The following is a 24,765-nucleotide window of genomic DNA, read 5'->3' as shown; positions in this document are numbered from 1 at the left end:
GCGAGGGGCAGGCACCAGGTATACCTCCGTGCCATCCTCAGGCCAGCCCGCAGCTCCGGCTCCCGGCGGCTTCCCAGCCCGAGCGCTTCGCCCACAGGAGGGAGGTGTAAGCTCATTTCCCACCGAGGGCACGTTGCTAAAGCCTACCTCTCCCGCACAACGTTCAGAAAATGCGGCTGCTATTTAAAAGACACATCACTTGCATTTCAATTTTTGGTACAAAGGAGGAAACAGCAGCAACAAAGCTGAGACAACTCAACACAGGGTTTGGGGGTTAGCTTTTTCTAACACGAAAAAAAAAAACAAAACAAGACTATAAACTACTTCTCTCCCCTCTTGCCCTCGCCTCTTCCAGCCTTAACTCTTGTTTTCTAGGTAGTAAGATTTTTCCAAGTGTGCTGGCCAGCCGCCAGCTCCATAAAGCGAGCGGGAGGCGCTCCCCCCGCGGCCCCTCCCGGCAGCCCAAGGCGCCCGGCCTGACATGCTTTTCAAGGCGTGCTAGACTGCAGCGCAGACTTTCTGGCTCCACTTCCATTGTTTGCACGGCTGCTTTGCTCCTTATCCAGAGCCTGGATTAGCATAAGAATACTGTCTTCCCCCTCTGCAAGCCAGCTCCCCTCTAGAAGACCTCCACCCCTTAAGAATAAACATAGGGTTGGGTTTCTTTTTTTTGGGGGGGGTTTTACTCTTTAAATCGCCTTTTCCTATTCAGGACTTGTAGAAACCAATAAAATAAATAAAACGCTAAACAAGCGAGACCGACAAGGCTCAGAAAGGCCCGATTGCATAGATCAGTAATTACCAAGGTCAAAAGAGTCAACCTGATAATGCACGGAGCCCTCACTCCTCACACTCACACTGTGGACAGAAAGTTATTAATGGATACGCTTTCCATACAGAGCTGGAAATAAAAAAAAATTAGGAAGGAGTAGCAGAAAGGGGCATTTAAATCCCCCTTCCTTTTAATATACACCTCGAAGATGGAGTTTCAAATTACTGAGAATAGACAGAAAACATTTCTTATGAAGACAACCCTCAGCCAAAAATACAAACAAACCCCTCCAAACTGCAATTGGTGATGTCTTACACAGGGGAATCTGCCTGCTTACACATCTGCAAACCCTTTTCCACTGGTATGTGACAAAAGGGACTATGGTGTCCCTTTTAGAGCAAGTGACATGTGATCTAGTATTAAAAAAGGCCGACAGAAGAGCATTTCCACAAGAGGCAAACTGCTCACCCTCACAACGCTTCAAGCTCTGAACACGGATATATTATTTTGTTCTGCTACTCAGAAGGTAACAGCTGTCCAAGGTGCATTCATATGTTATTTCATGAACGAGATAAAAACACACTTGTAAATATTACTTCATAAGCAAGCAACATAATTTTTAAATCATCGAATTCAGCACTCCCCACTGCAATGGGTGAGAGATGAGCTTTCTTTGACAGTATTGCTCGACAAATACAAACAGCAGAGACAAGACTGGCAAGTTCAACATCATGAAGATTTGCTAATACAAAATGCTGCCTAGCAAGGTAAGCCTTAATCCTCATTTTCTTCACCTGCTTGCCATGCCCATGGAGGCACTGTATTCTGCTGAGAGGAGAAACTCCCTGTCTAGCTGTTCTCACAAATCACTGTAAATAATACAGAGATATCCTCAAAGGAGTGGTCTCCATCAGACTTCCAAGTTTAGAATAGCCTAAACTAGAATCATTCAGTATCTTACCTAGAACCTGCAAAGTATTCAAATATTCTCAGTATCAGACTGATAAATGCTTATGTGTAAAGCATGACACGCTCACCTACAGAGTTACCTCACAGATAGTGGATATACTAAACTGTATTGCTATATTAAGAAAGTGCTTACACAGGACAAATAATGTAAAATTAATTATATGCTGCATTCAGCATCTATTTTCATCTGCAACATTTAATTTCAACATGACATATATAAGAAAGTATTACTGCTCTGGGAAAAATTTCCAGGACTCAAAATGTATGTGTCTGAGCACTATCTTACCCTGTTAGTGTTCTGCAAGTCTTACTGAGATAAAAACAGATTTTAGTGCAAACTTCAGTTAAACTCTAAGTGCACTGTAGATCTGGCTTGGTTAAATAACTACAGAAACAACATGGCATGCACATGCACACAAATACTCCTCTTAAGTTTGAACAATGTACTTTCATCAAATATAGCTTCAAAGACATTTCCAAACCCAAACACAGTAATCTTTCAATAGGTAGACAAAAACAGTTCAAAGGTAATGTTTACTTCAACAGTTATAATCCTCTATTTCCCTGCACTGAAATGCTAAAGTAATAATGTTAATTTTTTTTCTTTCCCCCACAAAATTCAAATGCAAACAAGAGCTTTCTGGTCATGAGATTGAGATTAAAAATCTCCCATGTGTAATTAACCAACTACACCAGCTCTTTTCTCAGTGCAAAAAAGTTTCTTTTAAACACACTATGAAACATTTTTCAACAACTGTTGCACAGCAGAACTCAGGATGGCTTGGTTTTAGATTAGATGAAGTTCACATGCAATTTATAAAATCTTTAAATTTTTTTCATTCAATCTTTGTTTTTCTCTCCATATTGTAAGAAAGCAACTGGACTAAGACCTAAAGAAACTAAAAAGGCAGAGATTATATTATATACGCCTATGAATTTCACTTGGTTTCCTACTTTTCTTTTTGACTATCATGGTGGTTTAAACTGCCCCTAGTCAGTGTTACAGGGATGACTTGGACACTATTCTTTATTGTAAACATTTTGCCCGCTCTCCCATCATCTTTAAATGTGCAGGTATTTCCTCTGATGTCTCGAAAGTTCCTTAAGCTAAAAATCTTAAAAGTAAGACCTGTTCTTCCTAAGTCACCTCTGCATTAACTCTGGCAATTCAATTATTCCCCAGTCATTCAAGATCACATTCTTAAAACTGTCTCATTCTGCCTTTTTTTATATTACTTCTGTCAAGGCTGTTATTCCATGTAGGGGTGATTTATTCCTTCCACATCTTCACTATCAAAACCTTCTTTATTTCAGGATTCTTTAGCTTACATGAATCACCTCTAATAGAATGGAATTAAGGCTGATTCAAATTAAATCTGTGAAGGAAAAATTGAGGTTACAGGAAAACCACAGATTCCATACCGGGAAGCAATTTTTGTTGCTAGTTGAAGAGAATACTGAATTATTTTTGGCAGAGAGAAAGGGGACAAAAAACGCCATCATTATTGGACCTTCTCTATCAAGCACTACATAGTATCTTGTAATCCTCTACCACATCCTAAGTATTTTTCCATTTCCCTTTTCTCTTTTGAGATTTTTCACACATTTGAGTTAAGAACCATACTGAAACCAAACCATCTGACGAAAGACTGCAGTAATTTATTTGGCCTGTTTGACCAGGTTTTGGTAGTGGAGGGCTAAAGGGGTGGCTTCTGTGAGAAGCTGCCAGAAGCTTGTCCAGCCAATGCCAGCTGGCTCCAGGATGGACCCACTGCTGACCAAGGCCAAACCCATCAGGGATGATAATAATGCCTCTGAGATAACATATTCAAGAATGAAAAAAAGTTACTGCACAGATGTTCCTGTGGCCAGAGAAGAGAGGAGTGAGAATATGTGACAGAAACAACCCTGCAGACACCAAGGTCAGTGCAGGAGGAGGGGCAGGGGGTGCCCCAGGCACCAGAGCAGATTCCCCTGCAGCCCTTGGTAGGGCCATGGTAAGGCAGCTGTGCCCCTGCAGCCCACCAAGGACCACGGGGAAGCAGAGATCCACCTGCAGCCCATGGAGGAGCCCATGCCAGGGCAGGTGGATGCCTGAGAGGAGTCTGTGAGCCCATGGGAAACCTGTGCTGGAGAGGGTCCTGGCAGGAACATGCACCCTGCAAGTTTCCTGGTAGGACTTGTGACCCTGTGGCAGATTCCCATCAGAGCAGGCTGTGCCTGAAGGATGCGCCCCAGGGAAGAGAGACCCATGCTGTAGCAGTTTGTGGAGCAGGGAAAGAACTTTCCTCCCTAAGCAGCAGCAGCAGGAATGTGTGATGAACTCACCAGGAGCCCCATTCCCCATTTCCCTTCACTGGAGAGCAGAGGTAGGGCCCAGGAAGGAGGGAGGAGTAGAAGAAGATATTTTTAAGATTTCTACTTCTTGTCCTGCTCTGATTTTGTTAGTAAGACATTCAATTAATATCCTCAAATTCACTCTGTTTTGCCTGTGATGGTAACCAGTGAGTGACCTCTCCTGATCTCCTGACCTCTAACCCATGGAGAGGGGAATGGCTTTGGTGGGTGCAAATTTTAAAGACCAATAAAGCAAACTTTTTTTCCTCTTCCCCATTAAAAAAGTCTTATTAATCCAGAGATTGGTGGTACCACCAAACATGAAATTTACTGAGGGGAGGGGGGGAAACCAAGTAGATTGCAAGAGGACATCTGCAAATTCCAAAACAACTCAAAGTGCATGGAACTTCCAAGACACCTGTATAAATATCTCTCTTCTCATGCACTGCCATCTCAAAGACTTCAGGGACTCTCCTCTGCACAGGCAGACCCCTTATCACTTCTCTTTCATCCCCCTGAAAGCCTAGGACTGAACTGTTTCTGTAAAAAAATTTCATATGCTTTACCTGCCAACTGAAACAAATAATTGTTTTTAAACACCAGCAACTTGAATGAGCATGTTTGAACGAGAACAGGAATTTCAGATCTTAGAACAACAAAATGTGTTTGAAGCATGGTGAAGTGTAGCCATCTGGGAACCCCTCTACACTGTGGAAATCCTCCTAACAGATGTGACTACTGACCCCTCTACCATTACTCTAAACAGATTCAGATTTTTACTTAAGATATCCTGAAATTCCTTTACTGTCCTGTAAACTCAAAACATACATATTTTAAGGACATGATAAAAATATAATTTCTTTACATGGACTTAGTATGTCACACAAGTAATTTTTTTAACGGATGGTACATATACCTGGTTTAGAAATAAGAAAATGAGGACATTTCTATCGCAGTGCCTTTATAAATATTAAGAATTTTATAAAAAGACTTATCTAAAGTCTTATCTTAGATTTTGGTAAGCTAACAAGTAGCTTCTTATTATTTTAATATTTAGTATTTTTAAATACATTTGAAGTCGATCCCTAATTAAATTCTGCATCAACTGCAACACTTCACTTAGAAACACTTTACCTAACATTTCATGAAACTTACTGTACCTTCACAACCTTGGAACCTCTGGAGAAGCACATTCTTGACTTTTTAACCTAGTTTAGAGGAACTTAAGCCATAACTGACTACTTAGAACTACTTCAAAATAGTATCATCAAAAAGAAACATGTATCTGCTTTGTTTTGGCTCAAGGGAAATAAAAAGAAAGAAAACAATTATTGCAAGCAGAATTAATCCCTGTATTAATGTTTGGTTGAAACACACATTTTGCCATTCCTCATCTAAACATTTAATAGAAAATAAGCAAAAAAAAGGCAATTTGGTATGTTTCTGATTACATACCCGTGTTACAATAATCTGGTTGCAAAATACATTCTTATCAATACAAATATCTTCAGACTATACTGCAAATGCATTCCTTGTATGCTTTTCTCATTGTAAGATCTTAAATTGTTCTCTATTCTACCCCATAAAATTCCCATCCTCAGATACAGGAATAATATTCAAAATTTAGCTTCCTTTTACTATATAGGAACATGTCTAGATTTCTTTGAAATCTGCTGCCCATGACACTTTCAACAGGAGCTCCTGAGCCAATCAGAGCCAACATTAAAATGGAGGCATTCTCAGCAGCTTAATCTGATCTTGCTGAGCCTGACAGTCTTGACCTAGCAGTAGGAAGGCTCTTGTTTTGTGTGGTCTGAGATCAAGATAGTGAGACTACTGGAACAAGCTGGGATAAGCCAGGGGCTACGGGAGTAAGGAAAGTCCTGTTAAGAGGACACTGCAGAACAGAGCAGCTCCTGAGTGGATCCACTGGCACTTCCTGTTTTGATCAACTGATTCACAAGATGACATGGATGTCTGGTTCCTCCACTCCTGGAAAATGCTCTGAGCACACTGACCTGTATTTCCCATTTGTGGTTTGAGCCTCGAGTGGCTCACCCTGTTTGTTATGGAATTAACTCCTGGCAAATAGTTTGCCACCAAGGAAATTCAATGGCAGCTAACCCAACCTTACAAAAGAATTGTTTCCTAACAGAACTGAGGGGATCTTAGGCAGTCTTGATGATTAATAAGAAAATCATTGCAGGAATACCATTTCATCACTGACACCCTTCATTCTGACACACCTGGTGTGTGTTTCTGGCTACTGAACGAATGAGCTGCATCACATAAAAGATCTTCCTGCCACTACTGGTTTGGAGGACACAGGAAGATGACAACTATGGACAGCAGAAGCTGAAAAGTAGGAAGTTATTCCTAAACTGTCAACAAAAGTTATTTGTTCAGCAGTTGTACTTTAGAGGTCTTTAACATCCTTCAAACTCATGCCTTGCTGTAGGCAAGTCAAACTAACGGGAGTATTTGACATTTTAATGGGTGGTGCTGGGAAGTCATCCAAGTCCAGTTTTCAACATCTCAAAGAAAATAATCATACAACCAATACCTTTCTATTAAATGAAGAGACAACACTATATGGGACACCAGCTGCAGAAGGGAATTGAGTACACATAACCCTATTGATTACGTGTAATATACTAATCAATTTCTCCAGCTGCATTGCACTGGAAATGCACAAATTCACAGGTATAATTAAAAGAGACCTATTTCCCATATTAAGTAAGAGGTAAGAAAATTTTACACTGTCTCACAAAATAAAGTAGAATTAGCAAAAGTACAATGAAGGGTTGTATTACAGAGATTCCATATTAAAGAAAGATAAAATAAACTATTTTGGTAACTTCAGACATTTGATACTATTCACTAAACCCTAAAATGGAAGAGGCAACCAAAGAAATCTAATCCAAATTTCTCTCTGTAAACTAACAAATAAACTGTCAGGAAGCAGTTTAGATGCAAACAAAAGACACCTTTTGTATATAACCAATATTTAAAACTTAAACACTCACTTTCACTGTTTTTTGCAGGTGTCCAAACTTATAAATGGGGTCAAAGACATACCTGAAAGCAGGACAGGCAATGAAATACAATACTGCTGATCACTCACTCAGGAAGCACATAAAATGTGCTGGGCAATATACCCTGCTCACATCTGGTATTTATAGTATTTCCCTATTTTGGCATTCATGATCCAATTTTTTCTTTTGTCTTTGTCCCTTTGCTATTGAAATTCAGGTATAAAAGGTATGACAACAATAGGCAGTACATCAGAGGAGGAATAATTAGCACAAGGACCTGCTTTTATTTGGTTCTAATTCCACTCTTCTTGCCATTTTTGTGCTTCACTTAGAAGCCCATAATCCCTAGTAAAAAGAGAACCAACTGTGTAAAGATAAGAGAATTTTTTTGGTGGAGTGGTGTTGCCATTTTATTTTTTGCCAGATCAGATATTTACATACAGGGAAAGCAAAAAGACAACCTCCCTCCCTCAACTGCTTCTAATACTAGTCATCTTTAAAAAGACAGTGGACTAGAAGGCAGAAAAAGTAACTTGTGAAGGTGATTGGGGGTGTGTGCTTTATGTTTCCCTTTTTAGAGCAGTATTGTGTCCAGACTTTTCAACCCAACTACTTATGCTCATGCCCTGCCACTTGATGCTGTATAAAGCTTTTACCTGGTCACATCAGTAAACAGACTAAAATAATAATTAACTATAGCATGAGTAGTATACATGGCAAAGCAGATTCTACCAAATAAAATTTGCCTGATACCATAACTCTTTTCCAATGTGCCTTTGTACAACAGATGTCTGAAGTTGATGCTGATTTGTCTTTTTTCATAACTGAGACATGGACAGATATTAGATCAAAAAGCTGTTTTAATATGGTATTAAAGACTGTCACCAGCATAAAAAAAGGTGGTTCTGAAATTTTTTGTAAGATATGGTGGCTGCTTACCGTATGTTTTTTATCCCTCAAAATACTCAAAATTTTGCATGCATTAACCTTACCTCTGAATTAGGAAACTGAATAAAACTGTGCTGTACTTCAAGCTTCCTCCAGACTGTTTTCATCTGTACTTCCACTTCATTAGTTCAAAGGTGGTATTATGGAAATGCATATTTCTATTGATCTGCAAAACACAACGGGGATTTGATTAAAGAGATAGCTGAAGAAACTGTGTTGACGGTTTATGGTCTAGAATGTGAACTGTAAATTGCAGATACTTGTATCTGGAATTAGAGAAATTCTCTAATTCCATCTCCTATGATGAGCTGCTCCCAGCTAGAGTGAAACTTCCTAGGAATTGTGCATATCCAATAGCTGCACAGTTGCAGCATATCTGTAAAACACTGACACAAAAAATAAATTTATTGTTATCAGTAATTGCTCACATTAAAAATGAACCAACAAAAACATTTATATCCTTTAGTTTAAACACATTTATCTTAGATGAATGGTGATGTCAAGGACAAAGGGTGTTAAAAATCTCTGTTGAGAGTCTTCCTATGAAAATAAGTCTTTCTCATCTCTCCTCATAACTCTTGGATTCTCCTGGCCAGCCAGATTTGCAAGCCTCCAGACACCATGTTTCTAATTTATTTTTTTCCTTCTAAAAAATTCAGCAGACTAGAGAATCACACAATCAACTAGGTTGGAAAATACCTTTGAGATCATCAAGTCCAACCCATGACCTAACACCACTCTGTCAACTAGACCATGGCACTGAGTGACAGACATCCAGTCTCTTCTTAAACACCTCCAGGCACAGTGACTCCACCTCTACGGGCAGCACATTCCAGTGCCCAATCACTCTTTTGTGAAGATCTTCCTCAAGTCCAAAGAAAGGACACACTGTTGGTGACACCAATGGAAAAAGCAAGCCATGCATAATTCAATCTTTATTATAAACACCAGAGAACAGGTAAGACTGCAGCTCCACACCAAAAATCCACTGGTGTCACACTATAATTTCAAGTACACCAGAAACTGCAATATACCGCAAAATAACCAATAGTTTTTTTGTAGCTGTACACAGGCATGATAACTCCTGGGAACTGAAAAGCAAGCCAAGAATTTGGACACAGGTACTGGCAGTTGGGTGGGTTTGATTTTTGGTTTGTGTTTTTGCTGTATATCCCAGCATCAGAGGCAAGCCTGGCACAGGCTCTTACCCAGTTCTCTTAAGGATTGTGAGCAAGCCTCACTTGTGTTAAGTGCCAACATTTTCAGATGCACTGTTGATAGCTAAAATGGGCTTATCAACTTTGTTAGTTTTATTCCACAGTGAGCAGATGCCACCTATTGCGAACTTTTCTCATTTTATCAGTGTCACAATTTCTGAATGTTTCTCTCATCTGACGCTTTTAAGAAGATCCTACAAGAATCTTACCATTTAGAAATTCCAGTCCTATCGTAAGTGATCATAACCTTGAAAATCACACAAAGGCTTAAACACCACCATTCCAGCTTATGGTTATGTTAAATAACATACAACCATCATACAGTGTAGAGATGTAATGACTTTTGAATACCAAGGCAAAAGGAGGGATGCAAACAGAAAACATATGCCTGATTTCAGCAGAGAGAGTTCAAGCATCCACTCTCCTCTTTTCCTTCCGAAGCACCATAAAGACCTTTACCATCACAAGAAGGTCAGAATACTTCTGTCTCCACATCCATTTATAAGCACCGCTCCTCACACACTGAGGTTTAATAGTCTTGGTAATAAATAATAAATTTGTGCTAAATGGTAACCCAAAACCATCCAGAATATCAGATAGCACCAATTCTTAAAGACAGCTGTCTCCTCTGAGCAGACAAGCTGACACTTGACTTATTTCTTCCATGGTAAAACTGAAAAAACATTCTAGCCATGCAATAGTGTTTGTAGAGATTGTTTTTGCTTTTTAAGTAAAGGATCTGTAAAATATATTCATCTCTTCTCCTCTCTCTAACCAAGCACCTCAAGTTCATCTTCTGGTAGACTCCAAAAGAACAACAGAAAAAAAGTTAGTGTGCATTCTGTTTTTACACCACCTCCAATCTCCCCGTATCTACTATTTGATTTATAAGAAGTCTACTCTGTATTATTTAAAGAGTTTGCTTTACAAGAGTAAAGACATTTCTGAACAACATAGCTCAGGGCTTTTTTGCTTTGTTTTTAAAACCATGTCCTCCTTATGTTTTTCCAAACTCACAAACTGAAGAAGTAGCTGTTCAATTCTGTAAGCATTCACTGCCTTTCCTGATTCCAACCCCAGGAATAGATATCCAAGCTCTCTTACTAAACAACTTTATTTTGGTGAACTTCCTGATCTGCATGACTCTAGGTATGTCTATATTAGCATTTAATTCAAATCAGGACTGCACTTTTGAAGTCCATCTCCCAAACAACCCTATTTTGCTTTGCTTTACATTGCAAATCAGTCATCAAGTACATGAACTAGATTTCTTTTGAATAAAATTAGATCACAGAATGAGCTTCAGGTGTACATTGTACACGCTCCAACCTCCAGGAGGAATTCAGCCACAGAATCAGACCAGGACCAGCTTGAAATAAAACTCTCACCACCTGTATAGCACAGATGCCTGGTTCTCAGCACCTGAAAGATCTGATCTTGTTACACCACACTGCTTGGTAGTGTGGACACAGACTCTTTTATGACTTACTGAATTTTTGTGTCAGTTCCAGATTCATCTCTCCCCTTTTTAAAAGGAAAACTAAAAAACCTCTCTCAGAGATAGGACAGAAATTAATGATAATTATTAAATTATGCGAGTGACCTCCCTGTGTTACTATTTCTTCCACTTCTTCATCAGCATGAAATGCTACTTGAGAACATACTCAATTTTATAAAAATCAATTTACTAAAATATTTATTTTTATATACTTATCCAAACTGCTTAATTATTAATATACAAGTTTTTCAAAATGTTTAGTACTATTCTTAATGGCATCTTTCAGAGAAGTACTATCAAGTACAAAATAAAACAAATCAATAAATTATTTGCATAACTATACCTTCACTTTATTAGGATTTGCTAAACTACAGCAATTATAAGAGACACAACTTCAAAAGTACATTGCCTCACAGTCCTTAGTTACATATTAAATACAGCTTTACCTACAAATTCTTCTTAGTACCAAGATTACATTTGAGATTGTCATATACTATCAACTGAAAAATACCAGGACTCAATAGGGGAAAAGAAAAATCTGAATTACATGAATACACTAGCTACTAGATAACCCAGAAAACTGTGCGTTTTCTGCCACTGGAAGGCCTCAGGGAACAGTCAGAGTATCCAAACTGAGTAGATTTTAACCTCAGTCAGGAGTGGGGGTGGTTCTCCTGGTAGCAGAGAGTGCAGGAAGCAGTAGCTATGAGCAGGACAGACAGACTGCAGGGACTCACAGTGGCAAAGCTCAAGTCAGTCTGACTTGCCTGGAGGAGCAAACTTACTCAGCTTGTGGATTCCTTTTTCTTGTCTTACCACTTATCTCCAGCTACCGCTTCCCTTCTCAGTGGTTCGTTTCTTCAGTTCCAGGGCCACATCCAACTCATTCCCTCACCTGTCTCTTCTTTTGACGCCAAAACCTTTCCTGGCACTTCTCCTGCACTCTGCTCATTCCCACTTTGCTCCAACTGCCTCACCAGTTTTCAGGTGAATTACTTTATTAATCTTAAACTATCTTTCCTCCTGAAGAAGCCTGCTACTTGTTAAATACAGTGTGTATTTAAGGAACAAAAGTTTGTAAAGTAACTTAAAGCAACATAAGCATTAAACTAACTTAGTACAAAGTGCAATTAAGTACATGATACTGGGACTTGTGGGTACAGACAGGGTTAGATACCTGACCAATCACTCCAACTTCCTGTTACTTCTTTCCTGCTCTTTCACTTCCTCCAGCCATCCATAAAGCACTTCTATGGCAGGGTGGCCATTAAGGTAAGCATAGCTTTATTTCAATTTATGAAACAGAACTTGTTTTGGAGTTTCTGTAAATTCAGATCATGGCACAGACATAAGCTTGGGTGATATCAGACTCACAGTTACATAAAAAAAAAAAAGCAAAATAATTCAGCATCTGAGACTTGGGTAGAAGCAAAGGGGAATAGGAGAAAAGAGTGTAGTGCTCGCAGCACATCTCTGAGTGCAGAGTTCATGGCCAGCTGACAGCTCTGGTAACCAGAGATGGGAGAGGTTTCAGAAGCAGAATTATTCCTTTTCAGGTAAACTGTAGTCCTAGACAATAGGCTTTTTGTTAGAAATCTATGCACAATGAAAATACACTGCAGACCCATATGGCAGACTGGAAGATGCTTCAGTTAACAATCTCATGACTGCCACTAGAAAATACAGCCAGATTTGCTGTAATCTATTGCTTTTATGGGACTACTACAGCTCTGAAATATGAGTTGAATTGTAAAGGGAAAGAAGCCATACCAGATTTCTAAATTTTACTCCATAGTTCATGTCCAGATAGGAATTTATTAAGGAAACCTTTTTCAACAAGTTTACATATGAGTTAAACCCCCACAGCATGCTGGGAAAAGCAAACATCATACTGTACGGCAAATCTGGGGCTTGCTGGTTTTGTCTGTCAAACAGTGAAGAAGTTTAAGCAAGAACATCTCATTGAACAAACAGCCCTTCCAAATACAATGAGACCAATTTATGAAACAAAATAAACTGGCTGAACTTTCCAGTCCCTGAACAGCAAGTCTTCCAGGTAGCAAGAGGGAAAGTAAGAGCCTGAGACATGGTTCAAGCACCTTTATTTGTTCTTTGAGGCAAGGTAGTTAAAAATTGTTCAAAATCATGTAAGTAAAAATATACATCCATGAAAGCTAATTTTTAAAATTACTTTTATACCTACCTTTTAATTAACAATCATTAAGTTATTCTTGCAAGGTATTAAAAATGCAAGGAATTATACAACATTCAAGCACTTTATGTTTCATGCTTCTTCACATCGGTATTACAGTAGTTTGGCTTTCCTATTTATCTAGTCAAAACACTCAAATTAGTTCAGGATACCACTGACCTTTCCAGTACTTCCAGGTTGTTCTTGGAAAGCCTGTATTTTGTTGTTTTTATTGATCATTCCATGGATCTTTGATGGCAAAATGCATTCTTAATAATTTGTGAGAACTATAGAAATACTACCGTGAAGCAATTTGAAGGAAACAAGATATCACACAGAACAGAAATAATACAGACTGAAACATCAACTGGGCCATTGCAGTACTAATCAAACCTGGCTGGTTGATTGTGTAGGCAGGTGGAGTAATGAATGAGTGCTGCTGCCACTAATAGAATCAACACTCTTGATTGACCTTCGACTTCCAGTCTGACAGAAAATATAGGACAAATCTGTATAATTCAAAAAACACCTAAAAACCTACATATGTTTTTCTTTAATTCAGGTCATTCTCTGTTTTGAGGGAGAAGAAGTTCTCCACAAGAGCCATACAACTTCATCCTTCCTGACTGTTCTTTATTTCATGAACATGACTAGCTGGAAGTTACATCAATGGACCAAGCAAAAATTCTGCAGAACAGATAGCTCCTCCTGTCTACTCAAGTGGTATCAGAAGATTCCTTACATCATTTGTCCCCTTTTCATAGCAGGGGAGAATCTGTGCCCTAGAACAGCCCAAGCTTTTCCGTCTGAGACCTTACAACCATGCAAGCACAAACAGACACCCTGAACAGGTAGCATCTGAAGGACCAACCCACCGTTTAGCAGGTAAGCAAGCACTCTCCCTGCCATAGAAGACAAAATGGTCTACATGATCAAGCTCCTGAAATATCATTGCCCCTGGGCATATTTAGAAGTATGAGAGCACAAATAAATTCCTGAATAAGGTGGGGTTGTGCAGTACCTAACAGAAAAAAAAGCATTTTCCAGAGTGACACAAATCTGCATAAATTACAATACACCATACTCTCCACTGCATCTAGTGGCACAAATAATTCATTACTGGGGCCATGAGAATCCAGGCACTAGGCTCATTCTGCCTCATCAGTAGGGCCAGATAATTCCACCAAGTTTTTACTTTGCCCTGGCAGATATAATTTCCCATACCAGAAAGAGTCTAAGCCTCCTGATTTATTACAGGGTATCTTCAGTATTTTATTTTGGCATGCCTAGCTACATCATCTGTAGTCATCTGAAGGACTTCACAGACTGCTGTGCTGTGAGAGCAGGTGCTTCCAGGAGCACTGCATAATTCCTCTCAGTCTTCCTAAATATGATTCACCATTGAGCCAGTAGAAGCTGAGAAGTCAGCTCACCCTCCAAACTTTGAAGGTAAAAGGAATCTGACAACAGCTTGCTGCTAAAAAAAAAAGCAGTTACCCTCAAAAGGAAACCCATCAGCCTGCAGCAGTGGTGACAAATCAAAGCCACCAGTTCTTTCTGTGCCGAGAGGTGAAGTCAGACTCTGACTTGTCAAGCTTTGTCAAGTAACAACTGCGCAAAAGCCTTTGCTGAGCAGCTCCTCCTTTCATCACATCCCACAGCTCTCCAAGTATCCAAAACAATTTCTCTAACAAATACGCTTGGTTTTCAAGGGGTGTAAAACTCAACTGCTTTAGCACAACTTTGGAGGAACCTGGCTCAAAGCTCCTCCATCTGCAATCTCAGCCTCCTCTTGAGATACTGATGAGAATGGCCCCACGATTAACAGTCTTCTGCTGGGTCTGAAATCCCTGAAAACACAAGGCTGCTTGTGACACCACTGACTACTTAAGTCTTCCTGAGTTGCAAAACAATTTATCAAAAAAAACCAAACTCAGGTTCCATGCTGTGTTTGACCATCAGGCAAATTTTCCAGTCAGCCTTCCTTCCCAGCAAGCTTCAGACGTTCACTGGGCCACACTTGCCACCTGGCTAATAGGTGGGCTCGTGTGGATGGAAGCAACAATTAAATTCGATCACTTGGCACACAGACTCCAAGGCGCGCATTCTTATCGTAATTCTGATCCTGGGAATACTGCCCAGAGTGCAATTTCTCTCTGACAAAAGAGCCAATGAAATTTAGCTTCTGCCTGTCCCGCAGGACATATTAGACCACATTCTGATAGGCGATCCTCTTCTCCCTCCCCCTAAGATTCCTGCAAAAGGTCAAGTATTTCTTCAATCTGTCTGTTTTGCAGAGTAATTCAAATGGTGAGAAACATTTTCAGGAGCCCTTTGATTAAAAAAAAAAAAATAAAGTTCTATTACAACTTTAAAATCCCATGGTTTTGTGCACTATCAAAATACTACAAAGAACCTGAAAACTACACTAATGTTCTGTCACATTCCCTTCTACCTCTGTGTGTGTAGGATTAATATTTTCTTCCTTAGATTTATACATTAGAAATTTTTTAAGTTTTAAGTACGGTTTTAAAGTTTAAGTAGGGGTTGACTCAGATTGGATGCCAGGTGCCCAAAGTCACTGTCACTGCCCTCCTCAACTAAACAGGGAGAAGAAATATAACAAAAGGCTTGTGGGTTGAAGTAAGAACAGGGAGAAATCACTCACTGATTAATGTCACAAGCAAAACAGTCTGAACTTGGGAAATTAGTTTACTTTATTACAAATCAAATTGAAGTAGGATAACGAGAAATAAAGCCAAACCTTAAAAACACCTTCCCTCCATCCCTCCCCTCTGTTTGGGCTCAACTTTACTCTCAAAATCTTTACCTCCTCTTCTCTCTGCATGTGGAACAGGGGGACAGGGAATGGGAATAGTGATCAGTTCATCACACAGTCTCAACTGATCCTTCCTCTTCAGGGGAAGGACTCCTCACACTCTTCTACTGCTCCAGCATGCAATTCCTCCCCCAGGAAGCAGTTCCCCCATGAACTTAACCAACTTGACTCCTTCCCACAGGCTGAAGTTCTTCATAAATTGTTCCAGTGTAGGTCCCTTCCATGGGGTGCAGCCCCTTAGGAGAAGGCTGCTCCAGCATAGGTTCCCTTCCACAGCACTACACGTCCTGACAGCAAACCTGATCCAGCTCCTCTCTCCATGGGGTCACAGCCTCCTTTGGCCATAAATCTGCTCTAGCATGGGGTTTTCCATGGGCTGCAGGTGGAACTCTGCTCCACTGTGCACCTCCATGGGCTGCAGGGGCACAGCTGCCTCACCATGGGCTACATGGGAATCTGCTCTGGCACCTGGAGCACCTCCTACCCTTTCTTCTCCACTGACCTTAGTGTGTGCAGAGTTCTTTTTTTTTCTCTGACATATTCTCACTCCTCTCTCCAGGTGCAGCTGCTACTGCACAATAACTTCTTCTCTCACTCACACATGTTATCCCAGAGGCCCTTCCACCTTCAGTGATGGCCTGATGCTTGGCCAGCACTGGGTCCCTCCTAGATCTGGCTGGCGCTGGTTTAATTTGACACGGGGGAAGTTTCTTGGCAGCCTCTCACAGAAGTCACCCCTGTAGCCCCCTGCAACAAAAATGTTGCCATGCAAACCAAATACACACAAAATCATATTAAACACGGGTTGCAGGCTGTCTCACTTCTGACAAGAAACACAGGTCGCAGGAACGCATAGCTGGGAATGAGAAAACCTTTCCAACAAGATCACTGCATTCAGCAAAGCACTAAGTCAGAGCCATCAGCTCAACAGCTCTGCACACGTGGGAGCATGACAGATTCTTTAAGGATGTCAGGAGACACCTCAGACACCACTCCCATCACTAGAAGGTTAAAGGCCTTCACCATGAGCAGACCACTCAAGTACATAAGTTTTTCTATAGAAAAGTATGTGGATTACATGCTTATATTCAAGAGTAAAATAACTCTTGTGGAGGAACCTTTGGAGTCCACATTCCACGGAGTCTCCTGCTTTCAGTAAATCACTAATTATAAAACACTACATAGCAAAACAGAAAGAAAGGCATGTAAATATACTTCAAATTATTCTAGACAACTTCAGAATTCATTTGGACCACATGTAGTATCTAAAATTTAGATATTTGGATATTTTCATAGATTCCTTTAGATAAAACTTCAGCAAGTCATAACCCCATAGTTTTCTAATGCACAATGTTACACATGGTTGACTACCGGAATGTTCTGACTTTCCCCAATTAACTGAAGCTCCCAAAACAACTGTAAGTCTTTGGCAGAGAAGATACACAATTAAACGTTTTACCCTTTTTTTGTAATTCAGTGGTAAAAACCTCGCCACCTTTCTGCACATAAAGTGAAAGAATGCTCTATAATCCAGATGACCATGTGAAATTGGTAGCCTTGGACTGTATCTCATCTCAAGCAGACTGAACTTTCCTTCATCTGTTTACAGGTACTGTAAACTTCTCCTGATACAATGTGACCAATTAATTATTCAGACAACTGAATATTATCCCCAAAAACCACAAGTCATCCTTTTTTGCAAAAGTGGTTATACACAAGAAAGCTATAATTATGGCATCTACTCTTTTAGTCAGATGTTTGTACTAGGGACTTGCTGAAGCACACTTGATCTCTGAGATTTCTTTAAACATTGTTATTTCAGGGGAAAAAAACCCCAAAAACAAAAACCCAACCAAAAACCAACGAATGGAAATTAGAATCATGGAATATTATTCTGAATTAGAAGGGACCCACAGGAAACATCGAAGCCCAAGCCCTGGCCCTGCACAGCACCATCCCCAAGAGTCACACCATGTGCCCAAGGACATTGTCTAAACGCTTCTTGAACTCAGCCAGCCTTGTTGCTGTGACCACTGCCCTGGGAGCCTGTTCCACTGCCCAGCCACCTCTGGGGGAAGAACCTTTTCCTGATATCCAACCTCAACCTGCCCTGGCACAGCTTCAGACCATTCCCTCGGCTCCTGTCAGTGTCACCCCAGAGCAGAGATCAGTGCCTGTCCCTCCTCTTTCCCTCAGGAGAAAGCTGTACCTGCAGTCAGGTGTCCCCTCAGCCTCCTCTTCCTCAAGCTGAACTCCTCAAGCGCCCTCAGCCGCTCCTCACACGGCTTCCCCTCAAGGCCCTTCACCATATTCATTGCTCTCCCTTAGACATCTCTAACAGCTTTCTGTCTTTCTTGCATTGTGGTGCCCAAAACTGCACCCAGGACATGAGGCAAGGCTGCACAAGGGCAGAGCAGACAGGGACAATCCCATCCTTTGACCAATCAGTGGTGCTGTGCCTGATACACAATTACAAGAAATTGCTCAAGTAATAAAATAAGTTGGATATTTGCTAAAGTATTCTTTATTTACTAGGATTTTAGAAGACATGAGCATAAAATAATTTCCATCCTTAACATTTGCATGATGATACAGCACTTGCAAGTTTAAACTCAGGCCACCATGGCCCCAACATCTGCCCCACCTGAGGTGAATAAGTTGGAGTAAGGCAGTGCTACCTCACATAGTAAATAATACACAAGGGTAATTCAGTGTAGACACTAAGGTGCTCAAAAATCCTCAGCCATTTCAGCTATAAAGTCTAACAATTATTCATTCTGAATGCTAGAATGTTATACTGCCTTTAGTTCTTTGGCCACCACATTATGAATGCTTTCAACTTGACCTAAGATTTCTAATGACAGATTTCTGAAATACTACATCCAGAATAGACCTGAAGGGCACAAACATAGGGCAGGAAAACTCATCACCAGGTTCCTGGACATACTGTACAGTTATCTAATATCTAATCTGGCATCTTGCATTTCCTATTGATTTATGTATTTGGAAGCAATGATGAAGAATTCATCACATCTCAAATTCTCTTCTTCAAATGCACAGGAGTCCTGGTGCCCTCATCAAGGATTTGAAACAAAACTAAGCTGCCTTTTTTTTCCCCCCTTAGCAAGGCCAAAATACTCATTGTGGTAAAAGGTGGTGACAGGCCACTTGCAGAGAACAATGCAGATCTCTTCTGGTTAACTGCCTGGGAACAGGTTCATTTCATACAGCAACACCACCTTCCATGAACAAACACTAAAAGAGACAGGCTGTATCCTGAAAAAAAACAACAAACAAAACAACAAAAACCCTTGAAAAAGAATAGCTAAATTGAATCTATGGCTTCTTCAGCAAGGAAGAGATTTTTGTCAACAAATCTCTAAAGGCACCAGAGGTGTGCCTGCTGAGAACTGCAACACACCTGGTACTCTGCACACACCTCCAACTGCCCTGACAATGCTGAAACAAGCTAACAAACCTGAGAGCTGCTCTCCTTCAGACATCTCAATACTTTATTTTGGAAGTTACACTATCATCCCACAAGTTGTGGATGGGCAGGGTGTTCCCAAGAGGGGCCTGACAGGTACCAGTGATCATTCACTGCTGTGCCTTTTGAAGACACCACTTATTACAGAGATGAGCACAAAGCCTATGGAAGAAAAGGGAGAAAAGAAGCACAATTTGATTTTTAGCCAGTTAAGCATTCCTGGGGTTGGAGAAAACTCTGAGATACAGCCACAGTTTTAATATATGCTTTATAGCAAAATACACACCAAGTCAGAAGTTATTTTACTCTTGGTATGTAGGGAAAGTAATTTAGACTTCACTGTGTTCCAGAGTGGCTTGAAAAATAATATGAAAGCTTTTCCATGAACATTGAGAGACAGCATCAGAAAAATATGAGCAAGTTATTGTAATGAGGTAGTTATTGTTCAATCATGTTTTTGAAAAATTCATGCTTATTTTAGCCTGGAAAGCTTGTCCTGCTGCAAGAAACTTAAGATACTTGGCATTGTTGCTTTAATATGACTTCTAACAAAAACCCCAACCAACCAAAAAAACCCCCAAACCCACAAAAAACAAAACCCTTTGACTCTAGCAGCTTTTTCTATTTACTGAAGACACAAGAGCCAGCAGCTGACATTTGAATCTCATCTAAATTCAAACAGGAAATACACTTAAAGGAGTTGTCAATTGCAGACTGATTCACCCTTGATGCAGTGAATTCTCCATTCTGAGAAGACAGTTCTAATACACAGGTTAAAGCACTAGGAATTTATGAATTTATGTTGTTTCCTTTTGCCCTTGAACAGAAAACAATCCCAAGCAGAATTACTCCAAGCTGAATACAATATCCACACTGTTCAGCCCAACCAAGCAGAGCTACCCATAAACAGGACCAGTTTGAAACCAGTGAAGACAAAGTTCCACTGCACAGAGCATGGACCATCACAAGAAGATTTTTTATCTTTCCATCTTTGTCCCATTTGTGGCTAATAAATAATATTTAAACTTAAAAAAAACCAACAACTTTGTAAAAAGATGAAAATGGAGCTATTTCAGATGTATAAATTAATACACATGTGATGTATATCTTTCAACAAAAATCTAAAAAAAAGTTTAACATATACATTTTAAATTATTAATTATCCTAATTAAGTTTTCTTTCTCCCTTTTTCTTTTGGGGAAAATGAAAGAGCATTCTTTTATGTTCCTTTAACTTACTTATTTAATTTCCTACTCAAATAAGTGAATAAAATTCTTGTTTTCTTCAAGGAAAAATAAGAAAATGAGTTCAAACAAAGAGGTAGCCTCTATCCCTCTCTACACTGAGGGATCTATTAAACCGTCAAGACATTTATATGTTAACCAGGGTTAACACATAAATAAAAGAACCAGCAAAATGTTTAACACTGGTAGCTTCTTTACTGGCTATGCTAAAGTTCTATATGAATCTCAGCTGATTTAACCCTTCAGATGCACGACATCTATTTTATAAAATTATACAGGCAACACTGCAGCAAAATGTTTTTCCCTACAAACCAGCTGCCACCTCCTCCTCTTCAGCAATGTGGAAAACTATTTATATAATATCAGCCAATACTGAGAAATTTAGGGGAAGGCAGCCAAAATTTCCAAGTAAGATTGCTGGGTTATCTTTTCTTCCAGATTTCTTTGTTTTCACCTTCTGTAACATAGACTACAGGCTATACTCACCACTGCTCAAAGACTGCAAGACAAGGGCCCAAATGCAGACAAACATCTTTTGGGCTCAAAAGGAAATCAGTCACATCTGGGTATATGCTCAAAACAAACTTGTATATGATTTACAGACTTCACTAACAGGAACACTCCTTGAAATATTTTCATCCTTTAAACGGGTAACAACAATGCAACTGAAGTGTCATTCTTCAGGTAGGTCCTTTCAGCATAACCATTTCCACTGAAACACAAAGCTACTGAGCTTCCTTAGTCCTTGCAGAAAGAAATTTCAGCCCACTAATAACTTACTGGAACTTCAGCATTCTCTGTTTGACAAGAATGCAAGACACTTGGAAGTGATGAGAGATTTCAACACTAGATACTTTCCAAAAGTATTTACTGGAAATAAAAAAGAGTCCCAGTTCAGGGCAGCAGCTTCCTTATTCAGGTAAAGACAGGTGAAAAGCTGTCCAAGAGCAAACTGAAAGTAAACAACAAAAAAGTCAGTTTTTCCTGAAGGATTTTATAAAGGATGGATTGGTTATTTATATTTTTCCTGTTGATTTTATTTTTTTTACAGCAAGATGCATAAATTAAAACTACTATGTATATAAAACATAATTAAACAAGACTGCAAAAGGAAGAGATATATATACACACACCATCATAACAACTTTTGCTTGTTCAAATCAGAAATACAATCGCTGGAACAAACAATTGCACGAAAAATGTACAGGCTGACAGGCTGTGGATTCAAAATGTCTAAGATTACATGACATGTAATGACATGTAATGACAAAGTCGAGGAGGAACAAGTTCAGTATTTGTATTTTTAAAAAATGCAAAAGAATACTAAAACTTATTTATGTAGTCTCTTCCTTATAAACCACAGAATCTTTGGAATGATGAAACGACCTTCTACCTTATTATAAGCCGCTTTGAAAACGACTCAAATTGTGACAGAATTACACAGTCTGCAGCAGCAGGCTCTGTTGATAGGAGTTATCTTTTACAGAAACACACAGCTTTCCTTACGATCAGCCCTACCAACTCAGCTCAGAGCCAACAATGGCTTAGTTTCTTGGGATTGCTTTAACAGTGGAAGATTCTGTAAAAGTATGTACCCCAGGTATGTCCCTGCATTTACTTCAGGTGATTTATTCAAGTATATGCGAGTGCAAGTCAGGAAATGGCTTTCCAGCAATCAAGGAAGTTTGGAAAGTCTGACTTGGTTCTGCTGTCTCTAAAAGAGTCACAAGATAAAACAATAAAAGTTACTTAAGTAAGCAGAAAAAAAATGAGTATGTTTATAAAGAAGTTCTGCTGAATAGAAGCAGTACTCTCGCACAATCCTTCTACTATTAGTGTATTCTCAGAACTAAAATAGAACAAATATTTAAGTATATTTAAACAGAACCACACAACAACTCAATAACAAGCTTACAGCTCGAAAACACAACTTGAAAGATCTAAGCAGTGTAACTAAATCTTAATCAAAGCAGCATGCAATCATATTCTGGCAGTCACTAGAGCACATGCCTGCCACTAGTGTAATGTAAGCATCCCCATAACCTAACTCCTCCTTATTTAGAAGGAAGAATATCTGGGGTAAGAACAAAAAGAGAAGTCTGGAATTGCAGGAAACACAGCAAAGGGTGAGTTTAAGATGCTGTAATGTATTTTAGTTGAGCATGTATGTCTGCAGATCAGGTGAGACCCAGAAATTCTGAAGTTCTTTAAAGTACAGGGTGTCTGTCTCTAATAAACCAGAACATTGTATGGTAATTCAATGACCTGATTAAGTGAGTTTTGACTGTCAAACTGCCAAAACCTAATGTAGATCAAACTATATGGGTCTTGGCCTTCCCTAAAATCAGAAAAGGGAGTGGGGAGGAAACAATGATGTCAGGGGACAGAAATATGTATGACCCAACCCAAAAACTCCTAATAGTGTCCTTGGACACTGCTAACTCCTGCCAAGGTTTGCAAGGGCATCCAATGCCTTGGGTTATGCTGTGTCCTGAGATAACTAGGGAGGGAGAAGAGGCAACCACACAACACACATTCTTCAAAATACTGCTCAAAAAGCTTAAAAATTCAAGTGTTCAAGAATTCTGATGAATTAAGCTTGCAGGCTTTCCTTGTCTTCACGCTCCCTCAGTGGGAAGGTTTATCTCTTTGTCAACAGACCCTAATGCTTTGCAATTTGTACAATGGCAGTACCATTTCTAGGCACAAAGTCCAGCAAACAGGTTTGGCAGAGGTGGGGGGCTTCTTGGCTGGCTGTAGGAGATGTTTTCTTCAGTTAAATAACTGTTCACATTTCCTCTTTGTTAAAAGATGTGAAATATTTATAAGCTATCTTAAGAGGAACATTCTTAGATACTGTAAAATAGCAGCAGTTTGGATATGTAATTCTTATCACACTACTTGTAACCCGAGCCCAGAACTGACAAACTGAAAAGCAGCCTCAGAATCGTTTATCTGCCTCCGGGAGTGGGAGGACATGGAAAAAAAATTTAAAAAGGCATCTGATAATTTGGAAACTGCATGATCAAGATGCTTTTAAAGATCCCAAATCTGTTGCACCAAATCCAGTGAGGACATGAGCAGCATGAAGCAATACCCTTCTGTTCTGAGCTGACAGATGACTGTCAAAATTGACTTTCGAAAGTGTATCAAGAAGAGCAGGAAGAACAAGAATTCACCCTCCATCAGCTTCAAAGGTCACAACAAAAAACCGTTTGTCAGCAATGTAAGGTGTCTTGCAAAAATTAAATAGCTACGAATATTTATACTTTGGGATACTTTTTATACTTTGATTGGGATGAAGAGGAGGGAGATTGTTAAGAATAATGAAACAGGTAAGGAAAAGATGTGGAAAGAGAACAGCTTTTTTTTCAGCTACTGCTCATCTCCAGATGGAAGTTAAAATACTCCAGAACTCAGCCTACCCAAACAGCAAGGGAGGGACTCACTGCAAAGCTCCTCAGCCTCACTGTGCTGCTTCAGGCACACTGACTCCACACGAGAAACCAAAGTGTCTACTGCACATGAAGTGATGACAAACAACTTTTCCATCTCTGCACAGTGAGAGTACATTTTTTCACAGGTTTTCCACCACCTGGATTACTTAAAAAATGTTTTCTACATTAAAAAAAAAATAAAATCTTAGATTTCATAATTTTTAAACTCATCAACTGTAAATATTAGAAGTTTTCACAGCATAGGCTATAATTGTGTATCTAAAGCTCAGTGTATTTTTATGAGCTGCAAGTGCCTATTTTTCCTTATAAGCAGGACAGGATACAACCCTAAACAAAGAGAAAAGCCCATTTAATACTTTAGACTGTTCCCATGTTATGTTTTTAGGAGAAAGAATTGTGTGAAACACCAATCATACAGCAGCAGGATACACAGCTACCACTAAAAAAGAGATAAAAAACTTTCCAAGCCATTGTCAGCAAGTGAAACTAAAATAGTTTATGGAGAACCTAGGAAGTGCTAGATTTCTGCTACTGCAGTACTGCAAAACAGTACACAATTATAACTGGAAATTCCTTATAATCTAGTCTTATCTTTATGACATTTATCTTACTTTATTTTATCCTCCTTAAAAAGGCTTCTCAGGATGCTATTACAATCAAATAAAATATAAAAAAATCCACTTTTTACATGAGAATTTTTTCCAATACAGCTGTCACAATAAGATCAGAATTATTACAATAATATACAGAATGTATCAGTGGAGGAACAA

General features: G+C 39.5%; 1 protein-coding gene across 2 annotated transcripts in view; it reads right to left on the bottom strand.

Moving 5' to 3' along the window:
- Positions 1-24,765, bottom strand: part of BMPR1A (bone morphogenetic protein receptor type 1A) — a 73,536-nt gene that overhangs the window by 27,752 nt on the left and 21,019 nt on the right. For both annotated transcript variants that reach the window (XM_015633015.3, XM_015633016.3), the window contains exon 2: positions 8,106-8,227. The gene's annotated coding sequence lies outside the window, so the exon portion shown is untranslated. The remainder of the gene's footprint in view (positions 1-8,105; positions 8,228-24,765) is intronic.

The sequence above is a fragment of the Parus major genome, chromosome 6 (assembly GCF_001522545.3).
Source record: "Parus major isolate Abel chromosome 6, Parus_major1.1, whole genome shotgun sequence".
Lineage (NCBI taxonomy): Eukaryota > Metazoa > Chordata > Aves > Passeriformes > Paridae > Parus > Parus major.
The sequence above is the reverse complement of the archived record's forward strand: the minus strand, read 5'-3'. Positions and strand labels throughout refer to the sequence as shown.